The following is a 12,714-nucleotide window of genomic DNA, read 5'->3' as shown; positions in this document are numbered from 1 at the left end:
ACCCTCCTGTTGGAGGAACCAGGACCTGCTTTGAAATGGGGAAGGTGGTCTGGAACTCTTTTGCTGTCTGTCATTTTTGCGGGTTCTAACCCTGCAGTGCTGGCTTGGTTCTCTACATGGCCCATTGTTTGTGCTGGTCCTGTGCTCGGTGCCCAGAGCTGTTAGTGGGAAATCACTTGAGTTTTACTCACTCATGCACCCAATATTTATGGAGCACCTACAGCGTGCTGATACTGCCTGACTCTCAGGAATTCAGGGATAAGTGTTGGAACCTGTCCATACAGGCACTTCGGGGAGAGAGAGAGTGAGAGACAGAGAGAGAGAGAGAGAGAGAGAGAGAGAGAGAGAGGTGAAAGCAGAGCCTAATTTCCATGTGCCCAAAACTGAAATTCAGAGGGGAGCAGCCCTGTCCACTCCAGACAGGTCCACGTGCCCCAGTAGAGGAGAGCGGCAGGGCTTCACAGGGCAGGGCTGTAGTTTGTTTGGATGGAGCCAAGGCAGAGGGACAACTGGGAGGGAAGTGGCAGCAGCTGGTTGGGAGCTTGTCCACCTGGGAAATGCTACAAAGGCGGGTCCAGGGGGTGAATTTCATCCCCTCTGTCATGGGAAGATATGGGAGACTTCAGGCCCCGCACCCTTAGTTCACAGATGAGGAAACCGCATCTGTTAGAAGTGACTTGCCAGGACCACACAGGCCTGGGTGACAGGGGGTGAGAACCAGGCCTCACGCTGGGCCCGGTGCTCTGAGGTCCACCTCCAGCCTTGGCCTGAGTGGATTATGAAGGGCCATGGGACGGCTGGGTCTCTGGGACCTGCCGTCAAGACTGCAGTCCTTACCCACATGGCTGCTCCTCTGGCTGAAGGGGAAGTGGACTCCTGAGGTCATCAAACCTCTCGAATGTCCACAAGTGTTTGGGGAGCAAATGGAGGGCTGCTTTTGACGAGCTCTCCAAGACACCTCTATACCCCCAGTCTAACCTCCACGGAGATGTGAGATTGGGCCTCCCTCCCATTTCTTCTTCCAGAGCTGCCTGGGCTGGGATTTTCTAGAGCTTGGAGGTAACTCGAAAATAGATTTGCATTTTAATTCAAATTCATGAGTTCATTCATTCATTTGTGTATACTAGTCTGGGAGAAACTTTTCCACTTCAGATAATTAGTCAGTGATGACATTGATGTAGAATAAGAGTATAGAGTTTATCTCTGCTTTCCACTTTGAACAGCTCTGCGGTACCAGGGTGCAGTCTTGTGAAGATGCAAACGTTGGTACCCACAGGTCAGAGTTTTTCAACCTCGGCACGACGGACATCTGGGTTGCAGAATCCCTTGTTGTGGACGGCTGTCCTGAGCACTAAAGGATCTGCATCTCGGGTCTCTTCTCATTAGATACCAGTAGCCCCCATTTCATCCCCTCTTCCACTTGTGACAACAGACAGATCTCTGGACCTGTCCCCCTGGGTGCAGAATTGCCCACAGTTGAGAGCCACTGCCCTGGAGTTTGGGGTTAGAAAGAGAGACAGTAAACCTTGGATTCTTTCCCTGTCAATCTGCCATTTCTTCTGGACTCCCCGGAATCTTCTTCCCCTAAGACCAGACCTCTACTGGAACTGAGACATCTGCGTGGCTGCGTGGCTGTGGCTGTCTTTGGAGCCCAGGGTCCCTTTGCCACATAGAGCAGGCTCGTTGGTTTCCACTGGCCCATCTGGTGTTGGCTTTGGGGTTATGGACTTCTGCTAGACAGACGGAGTTCTACACAGAGTGCCACACAGACTGGGCAGCTCTGGGGTGCAGTCCCAGGTGTACTCTCCTTGGAGAGGAAAGCCTCATGGAGTAGGACAGTTTGTTTTACAACTTAAAACTGCCTCTTCCGGCATCTGCTGGAGGAGAGGCTTGGAGAACGGCAGGATGATTAGTGAACAAACCCCCAGGTGTTACTTCCCGTAAACAACGATTTCCCTCTCCACCCATCGCTGAAAAGTAGATGTGGCACTCTGCTTTGCTGGCACTTCTCTCTGGCCTTGGTGAGCCATTGGCATCTTTTATAAATTTAGCAGCAACACTTAGAATGTTGTTTAGGGAGGTAAATACTCCATAGAGTGTATGTAGAGAGCCAAGGTGAGAAGAAAAAGCTGATCAGCTCCATATATGAACTCGTATTTACAAAGCTCATTTCTCCAAAGTTCTCAGAACACTGGCATAAAATACCATAACTGCCTTCTCCCAGTCTGAGCTTGACAGTAAAGGAAAAAGATAGGAAAAAGACATCAGGGAATTGTAGGAAAGCTTGATTTGTGGAGAAGAGGTTTGACCAGGGAAACAGTAGAGTCAGTTTCATTTCTGCTTCTGTTGCCAGCGTGGATATTGATTTCAGCTGTCACTCAGTCCTCTGGTCTTCTGTTTTCTGTTTTATGAAGTGTGAATTGCTGTACCTTCTCTTGCTTCCTCATGAGGTCAATGCTAAGACACTAGTGCAGACAGTTGATAAAGTTTTGCATAAATGCAGAATATTATGATTATCTATATGGATTGGTTGTCTCTTACGTTCATTTCTCCCTGACTGATTGAGGTTGCTTTGTTTGATTTCTGACTCTAAGAACAGTGAATGTTAATCTCCCTCGTGTTGGAGAATTGCCAATTTCTTCTTGTTAAGTCTGTCCAGTTTTGCTTTATGTGGCCAAAGTGTTTGGTATATACAAATGTTGCTTTTTGTTATTTTGCTGCAAATCTTTTTATCCCCAGTATTTTTTTTTTCTTTTTTTTTTGTGTGTGTGTGTTAAAATCTTCTTTGCCTAAATAAAAAATAGCTTTCTGTTGGATAACATTGGCTTGGTGTATTTCTTCCAGTCTTTTCTGTGTCAAAATTTTTTTGCAAATGGTTTATATTTAAATTTTAAAAATGGAATCTAAAATCTCTCTGTTTCAGTCAAGGAACATACTATTAGTGATTATTGATAGATTATCTTATGCCTTCTTTCATTGTGCTTTCTATGATCCTGTTTTCTTCTTTTCTTTCATTTATTCCTGTTTTTTTCTGCATCTGTTGGACTGATCAATACTCATTTTCATTTTCCCCTCTCTTGTATCATGAACATCTAAAGCTGTACTCCTGAGCACTGCGTTAGCTGCACCCTGTGAATCTTGATGGATTGCATTTTCAATGTCACTCAGTTCAGATGTTTTGAAAAGCTCTCTGTGATGAAGGGTAGTGGACTACCAGCCAGACTGTATCACTTAAACATAAGCATTATTTTGAGCGGAAGGCAATTCAGTTTTTTTTTTTTTTTTTTTTTTGGTGTCGGGGGAGTGCTGAGGATTGAACCCAGGGCCTCATGCATGGGAGGCAAGCACTCTACCAACTGAGCTCTATCCTCAGCCCTGAAGGCAATTCAGAAGAAGCAGATACAAGAAAAGATTTCTGCCTTCCCTGTATTTGCTTAAGGCAGGATATAAATCTGTATATGTGTGTCCCCCCCCCCCCCCCAGGAAGAACAGAATCGAATCACCTGTGGCAACTCTAGACCCTCTTTAATCTGGAGATAGTGCCAGAGGCATCTACACAACACACCTTGCTAACCAGTCCTTGTCTACCATTGTACCTTCCTGCAATTTGCTCCTGTGGAATCTCCATGTCCTTTTCCTTTGTCTTGTCACTTCTGTAAAAATGTATTGCACTTTTGCTAAGATGCTATACAAGCCCAAGTTCTAGTCACCGCTCAGTTACTCACCTCTGAGTGCTCCTGTGTGTGTGTACAGGGCACAAGTCAGCAAGCTTCTGTTCTCTCATCAAACTGTCTTTTGTGAATCTGATTTCTAGGACTCAGCCAGAGAAACCAGGATGGTAGAGGGACTGCAAAACAGTGATCACTTGTTCATTCCATAAATAGTTTAAAACATGTCATTAAATTTCTATATATTTGGGCTTTTCCTAAAGACTTTGTTATTTTTCTCCAACTTAATTTTGTTGTGGTCAGAGAATATACTCTGTGATTAGATCCTTTAGTTTTGTTGAGGCATGGTTTATGATTGCCTGCGACTGGCTCAGTGAATGTACCACATGCACTTAAAAGAATGTGCAATTTGCAATTGCTGAATATTGTGTTCGATAACTTCCTATTAGTCCAAGTGGTTAATAGTGCTGTTCAAATCCTCTATATCTTTACCACTACTTTTCTACTTGTTCTGTCAGTTACCGAGAGAGTGTGTTAAAATACTCTATTATGATTCAGTAATTTCATTCTTCCCCTTATAATTTTGTTAATTTTTGTTTCATATTCTTTTTAGGTTCTGTGATTAGGACATGCACCTATCTCTGTTTTATTTTGTGGTACTGGGAATTGAACCCAGGGAACTACTGAACTACATCCCTAGCCCTTTAAAATTTTTTCAATTTTGAGTCAGGCTCTCACTAAGTTGAAAAGTCTGGCCTTGAATACATGACATTCCTCTTAAGTAGCTGGGATTCCATGTGTGCACCACTGTGCTCAGCTCAGGCCCATACCTTCTCATGATTGTTTTGTCTTCCTTATTAATTGATAGCTTTGCCATTATAAAATGTCATTCAACATCTTTGGTAATACTCTTTTTCTTGAAGTTTGTTTTACTTGATATTAATATAGCCACTTCAACCTTTTGATGCTCACTGTTTGCATGGGGATATTTTTATATCAATTTACTTTCAATTTATCAATGCCTTTACATTTAAGACATCTCTCTTATGGATGACATATAGCTGGGTTTTGCTTTTTTTATCTATTCTAATGATATCTACTTTTTGATGGACTGTTTATTAATGCTTAATGTAATTATTGTTATGATGATTTACATTTATCATTTTATTATTTCTTTTTAGTTTATCTCTTGATTTTTGTTCCTCTGTTCTCTCTCTCCTGCCTTCTTTTGGATTATCTCAAAAAAATCTTTTAGTTCCATTTTAAGTCATCCATTTAACTTCATACAGTCTACTTAGAGTTACTATCATTCCATGTAACATAAAATGTAGAAATCTTGCAACTATATAGGTCCACCTCCTCCTCCTTTCTCTCTTTCTCTCTTTCTCTCTTTCTTTCTTTCTTTCTTTCTTTCTTTCTTTCTTTCTTTCTTTCTTTCTTTCTTTCTTTCTTTCTTTTTCTTTCTCTTTCTTTTTCTTACTAATATATATTAATTCTACAGAACAGTAGGTTTCATTGTGTCATAGTCAAATATGCATATAACATTTTGATCATTTATATTCTTCATTATTCACCATGACTCCTTCTCTTCCCTTTTCCTGATCCCCTTCCTCTACATTTATGTCATCTTTTAAAAAAAAATCTAGATTCCACACAAGAGAAAATATGAAATAATTGTCATTCTGAGTCTGACTTATTTTGTTTAACACTATGATCTCTATCCATTTTCTATCCATTTTCCTGTAAATAACAGATTTTTCTTCTTTATGGCTGAATAATACTCCATTGTGCATATATACAATATTTTTCTTTATCCATTCATCTGTTGGCAGGCACCTAGACTGAGTCTACAACTTGGCTATTGGGAATTGTGTGGCAACAAACTTAGGTATGCAGGTATCTATACAGCATGTTGTCTTAAATTCCTTTGGGTATATCCTGAGAAGTGTTATAATTGGGTCATGGCAGTTCTATTTTTAGTTTTTTGAGGAATGTCTATATTAATTTTCATAGTTTACATCTACCAGCAGTGTATAAGAGTTCCTTTCTCATCACATCCTCAAATTTATTATCTTTATATTGGTACTTGCTATTCTGACTGGGATGAGATGGAATCGCAGTGTAGTTTTGATTTGTATTTCCCTCATGGACAATGATGTTGAGTGTTTACTCATATAGTTATATATATGAGTATGGCTATTCATAGTTCTTCTTTTGAGAACTGTGTGTTTAGCTATTTGCCCATGTATTGTTTGGGTTATTTGCTTTCTTTGGTGTTAAGCATTTTGAGTTCTTCATAGATTCTGGATACTAACCTCTGTTGGAAGGGTAGCTGGCAAAGGTATTCTGTTCTGTAATCTATCTCTTCACTCTGCTAACTTTTTTTTTAAATTTATTTTTAATGTAAACAAATGGGATACATGTTGTTTCTGTTTGTACATGGAATAACAGCATACCATTTGCGTAATCATACATTTACATAGGGTAATCACATTTACATAGGTTCATTCTGTTATTTTTCCCTTCCCCCCACCCCTCCCACCCCTCTTTTCCCTCTATACAGTCCCTCCTTCCTCCATTCTTGCCCCCCTCCCACCCCCATTATGTGTCATCATCCACTTATCAGCAAGATCATTCGTCCTTTGGTTTTTTGAGATTGGCTTATCTCACTTAGCATGATAATCTCCAATTTCCTCCATTTGCCTATAAATGCCATAATTTTATTATTCTCTTTATACTTTATACTCTGCTAACTTTGTACTCTGCTAACTTTTTCCTCTGCTGCTCAGAAACATTTTACATTTCGATGCTGTCCTATCTGTCAACCATTGCTGCTGTTCCCTGAAGGGTAGGAGTCCTGTTCAGGCAGTTGTTCCTGTACTTGTATCTGAAGTCTATTTCGGGTTCACTGCCACATTCCTTTGCTCTTAGGCTTAGCTGGTTATTTTTTCCCCCAGATGTAACATTTTTTCATTTCTTATATTTCCCACTTGTTTTGCAAATATTTCCTATCCTTTTGTTCATTAAGAGCACACACTTTATCTCATTGGACAAGAGGTAGGTTTGAACTTCTACTGCTGCTGTGGGTTTCAAGGTAGATGTGAATTCCACTGAAAATAATTTCTGATAGGTCTTGGGGAAGGAGTGTTGGAGGACCCATATACCAGAAAGGACTGGGACATGATTGCATTGTGTCGGTTACACTGTTATTACGGAAATACTGATCATTAGTAATTAGATCAATTCAGCATGTTGGAAGAAGCATGAACCAAAGTGAGTGTCTATCTCCCCAACAAAATAGGAGAAGGGATATGGAGAAGAAGGTGAGAACAATGGAAATCTCAGTGGGACTTTGATACAAAGATGGCCAGAAGTGGTATGGGTTTTGTCTTTCTGACTTTCTGGACTGTGGTCTCATCATATAGTTTTGCACAGATTATTAGACTCATTTGCATTAAAAAGACAATGCATTTTAAACATACCCTTTGGTAGATTAGGTGCTTATTTTCATGCTCTGGTATCTTCCAGTATTTGTAGAAATAGGGAGGAATTATAGTGAGTATCCTGTTAAAAAAGACCAGGATCTTTATTTGTGTGTTGCTCCTCTGAGACGCTAAGGCAAACGACTCCCTCCTGAACACATTCCCTTTATACCTGTGTAAGCTGGGGTTGTGCCTGATGTGTAGCAGTTGCTCAATGATTAAATGCAGAAAAGAACTTTAAAATGACTTAACTACAAGATTGGATCTTTTTACAAATATAATGAATTGGTAAAAGTAAGATATTTGGTTTAGAATAATAGAATTTTTTTTAAAAGATGATTTAAAAAACTTTGTGGATAGTCCACACCTCTGGAGCTTCTTACCACAACATTTCTGGCAAACTCTTGCTTTGACCTCCAGTTCTGCACTGTCCTGAATGGTGGTAGTCATTAGTCACACGAGGTGATCAAACTCTTGAGATGGGGTTAATCTAAATTGAGATGGCTTTGGTTATCAAATACACATGAAGGTTCAAAGATTTAATTCACTAATATGATAAAAGATAAGCTGTTGCCTTAATAACGTCTTTACATTTTTATATATTGAAATGAAAATATTTCAAATATATTGGGTTAAATAAATATATTTTTCAAATTAATTTCACTTTTTTATTTGTTAAAATTTGGCTACCTAATTTAAAATTTTATGTAATGTTATTGCATTATATTTCTGCTATACAGTGCTTTTCTGGATAAATAATGCATTTGGGAAGGTCAAAATTGTCTTGGAAAGATGTTACGCTTTGTGATGGGATAGGTTGGTTGTTTTGACCTGACTCTGACATAGATTAATGTGAATGATATTTTGCTAGTTAATTAGGTTCTTTGGACCTCACATTCCTCATCAGCAAAAATGAAGACAATTGTACCCAGCATGTTAGATTGTGTGAGAATTAAATGAGATAATATATGTTATGGTCTAGCACAGTGACTAGCCTGATAAAGGTGCTTTCAGGATTCAATTTCCTCCTTCCTTGTTTGGAGACAGAAATTAAAAAGTCTATGAACTTAAGCAAATAATATCTCTGTGTATGAGAGAAGTAATCACTTCATACCCTTGTCAGTTTTAGTTGTTAATCTTAAGAAAATATTTTTTCATTTGTGTTCATTTGCTTTTCTTTGTTTGAATGATGTGGGACATTTTCAGACACAGTTAGTGGTAGCAGAATAAAGTTTTCTGAAATGATTTTGTCAAGAATTTGTAGATGGGGTTAGTGTTAGGGTTAGGGTTAGGTTTAGGATTAGGGATAAGGAGGGTGGTAAGAATGGAGGAAGGAAGGACTGTACAGAGGGAAAAGAGGAGTGGGAGGGGTGGGGGGAAGGGAAAAAATAACAGAATGAATCAAACAACATTACCCTATGTAAATTTATGATTTTTAATTAAAATATAAAAAAACAGAATACAAAAAAAAAAGAATTTGTAGAAAGTTCATTTCACCTTTTATCCAACAATTTCTTTTCTCTGGATCTCTTTTTAAAAATGGTGAAGAGGGTCAAGATAATTAAGAATCTAGGGTGTGCTCAGGAGCCATCTTTTTAAAGATCGGGTTAAATTCTTCTGTCTAATTTAGGCTGGAGGTCATTTCCAGCAACTTGGGGCCTCCTCACCTCTCTATCTCATCCCATGCTCCCTCCACATCTCTTCTCCCTCCCACTCACCACTCACTTTTAACCTGGTGAAAATTTGTAATTTGTTGGGTAGGGGAACCACTGGTTCCTTGGTTTCCCTGACTCTGGCTTTAACCCCTGGTCTCTTGTATGCTTGGGTCTCTGGAAAGCAAAGCAGGTTGTGTCTCATCTGCCTGTCTCATCCTGCCTTGTGTAATGGAAGCAAGCTAGCCCAACAGATCAAATAAGAGATGCTGAGTTAAAATCAAGCTGTCACGAGAACAGAACAGCTATGTTAACAACCTCAAAATATCATCTCTCAACACACATTACGAAAATGTGTGGGAGCAAGACCTTTGCTCTGTAAACAGGGTCCCTCGCTTAGAAATCTCACCTGGCGGCAGAGCAATTGATTTCCTTACAGTTGTAACTGGTAAACATATTGTAACTCATATGAGGACTATTGATCATTCGAACAGTACAGTGGAAGTAATATGGAGAATGTTCTCTATCCTAGGAGCAGGATATTTTTCCTGGAGTACCTGATCCTTATCTTTGAAAAAGAGGTTCTAGGGTGTCATTAGTTAAACAGGCCTTGGGATTATGTGCTTCCCACAGATGGAAAACTAAGCCTAAATGATAAACCTATTCCTGCAATAAGTGAAGAAATGCCTGAGGCACTCTGAAAGAAGGATCTGGAAATGCACTGCAAAGATGAAAACAGGTATTTGCAAACATATCCTCAACAGACAGCAAGCTTTTCTGTAAAGTTTTTCTATGAAGAAAGCACCAAACTCTGATGTTCTCATTAAGAGTGAAGGGCAAAGCTCTAGCTAAGAGGATAAAGAAAAATGCAGAACGATTTTTATTTGAGGATATTAGCAAGACACCTATTTATTCTGAGCATTACCTGTGTTTGTGAGCAATTTGAAATGATGATGATAAACCTGAGCTTGATTTGAAAGGGTTAAGATGGTGAAGGTCCTGAATGTGTTACAGCAGCCAAAATAAAATCTCCAAGGAGATTTTGTCGATGGCGGGGAAGACAGAAGGGAAATGTGAGGCCACATCGCAAGAGTTACAAATGGAAGATGGAGCAGACTTAAAAAACATGATTCTAGTGGACAGAAATCGGTTAATGAGTAAGAATTATGAAGAGACAGAATTTTCTTCTTGAACCAATGAGACTTTCCTTTCCCCACCAAAGTAAGTCTAAAGTCGTCCTGTCACCCTGACTTACAGTGATGAATGGACCATCAAGAATGGGCTCTGGGGTTTTGTGGATCATTTCCAGTGGGGTGGGTGGAATGGGAGTGAGGAAAGAGGAGAGGCAGAGTTTCGGTCTGTCTTCCGTGCTAAGACCGGTTGTTGACTTTTCTCTGTCTTATCTATTGGAACTCTGCACAGAATTTTCTTTGGAACGTGGATTTTGGTAGTGAATCAAATTAAGTGAAACAAACCTGAACTGAAAAGAAACCAACAACCCTTCCAAGGCACAAGTCTGAAAATGCCATTGAGGAAAAGGGAATTGAATTAACACAAGCGGAACATGGTGGGTGCTGGAGGTGGTTTTGTGTGCGTGCATGTGTGCAGGTAATTCAGTGACAACTGCACTAGGAATCCATCACAGAGAGGGGAATGGGTGTGGGTCACCAAATTCCTAGATCTGTGTAGTATATGTGTTAAGATGCTTGCTCTGTAAAATTTAGAATAAGGTAGAACTAGCCATACATATATGCAATATCTATTGCAATTAATATATATGTTAACATATGTATTATGTATATATACATATATATTAGTTGCAATCACATATACATGAATGGGGTTCTTCAGTTATTTTTAAAATGTTTCAGTTTTTTTGTGAACTTTTCTAGAATGATGGAATGATAGAATGACCTAAAAGGAACAATCCAGTCCAATCTCCTCAGGTTTCAGAGGAGAAAAGAGGTGTAGATGTATTAAATCACTTGGACAGGATCACATGTGGGTTATGGTCAGGGTTGATGCTTCCCAACACCAATGTTCTCAAGGATGTTGTATTTTTTCAAATCTGGACAACTGTGCATCTGACCACAAAGGGAGAACAGGGCTCTGCTCTGAGATTGAATAATTGTTTTAGACATGGAGTCAATAATTGAAGATAATACTATTGAAATGAGATAAAAACGAGAGATTATTAGATACTTATTCAAAAAGACAAGTGTAGGGAGTCAGATGACATTGAGATCATATTTTATCTCCAGGAATCAAGGAAGGATGAAGGATGTGTGTTTTGTTCCGTGAGGATATAGGGCAAGGTTAGAGGCAGTAACACCACTAAGAGTTTGCTTCCCATAGCCTGAAATCACACAGAATTAATTCCCATTGCAAATCAGAAGGAGCAGTTTAAATGAAAAGCAATATGCTTGTGTGTGTGTATCTGTGCGTGAGTGCATGCTCCAGTGTGGGAATAGGAGACAGTGAGCATTGAATAAATCTGCAGTTTTAGCCAATAGTTGCCAGTGATGGTAGAATGGAAGCCATTTGCATTAGGAAGACAGGCTCCTGGGATGTCATACCCCGAGGGAGAATGGGCAGGTTCTCAACTCTTGATGCTTTTTCTTGTTTTAATCCAGAGGCTGAAAGATAAACATCCCTTTACCACTTACACTTACATCTAACAGAGCTCCACTCTCATAGCTCCAAGAAAATAGCAGAACATGAGTAGACCGAAGTGCAGGTATCTTAATACAGTTTTTGTCTTTACTCTACCATTGCAGAAATCATAAGTAAATTCAAAACATGTTTATTGGAAACCTACTTTGTATGGAAATCATAGGTGCTAAGTACTAAAGTACTTAGTCCAAGTACTTTAGGATCTGGATACTCAAATTATGGTCCATGGACCAGCAACACCATCACTAGGAGCTTGACAGACCTTCCACCCAGAACTACTGAGCCATAAACTGTGTTTTTTTTATCAAGAATTCCATGTGAGAAGAGCACTATATAGGGTGTGCTAACAAATGGTTTTATTATAGAAATATTTTTGAAGACTGGTTTGAGAAATAACAGTATTGAGTGGGAAGTGAGCCCCTTAAGAGGATTAGAAATGGTCAACTTAAAACTTTTTTTCATTATTATTGAGCATAGCTTGACTTTAACCTCATTGAAACCGGTGGGAGTAAAGTCATTCTGGTCCACTAGGGCCTGCAGCATCGGGAGAACTTCTGGCTTATCTTGGTGCATGGCTGGAAATGAAAGAACAGAAGAACACTGTTCAGTAGTTCACGTAAGACCTCCCCAGTACACTGGGCCTTGGGTCAGAGTGGCAAGGGGGCCCCATATTTTTCAGTCAAGGGCATGAGTGACTGGTGTTCATAGCTTATGGAAACTTGTGTTCCATGTATTTGTAGCCAAAGCAGAGGTGTTTTATATTGACTTTGATTTTCCCTCTCACTGCATTTTTGAACATTTAAAAGTCTACTTTTCTTTTTGCTTACCGGAGACCTATTTTCCCACTCACTGTCATGGGAATCATAAAATTACTATTCTCATTTTACACTCTGCATGTTGGTTGGATGGCTCACTGAGGCTCTGCAGGAACCGGGGGAACACTCATCTTAGTAAGCTGCAGGCCCGCGGGCAGGTCTCAGGGTGTGCACAAGGTTTGCTGACATCATACCCACATGGAATGCAGAGCAGTCTGGGCCACACCTGAGCTGCTAATGAGAACTTCGCTGCTATCTACAGTCTCTCTCAGTAGCCCAGAAGTGAAAATAAGATTTCCCACAACATTATTCATTGTTCATTTCTGACTTCCTTTTTCCCTAGGCTTATTTTTAAACACCTGAACTTTGCTATTGGAGAGATGACTGAGCAAAGTTTAAGAAATGACACTCCCTAAGTTTAGGA

This window comes from Sciurus vulgaris (genome assembly GCF_902686455.1).
Source record: "Sciurus vulgaris genome assembly, chromosome: 12".
NCBI classification, from domain to species: domain Eukaryota; kingdom Metazoa; phylum Chordata; class Mammalia; order Rodentia; family Sciuridae; genus Sciurus; species Sciurus vulgaris.
The sequence above is the reverse complement of the archived record's forward strand: the minus strand, read 5'-3'. Positions refer to the sequence as shown.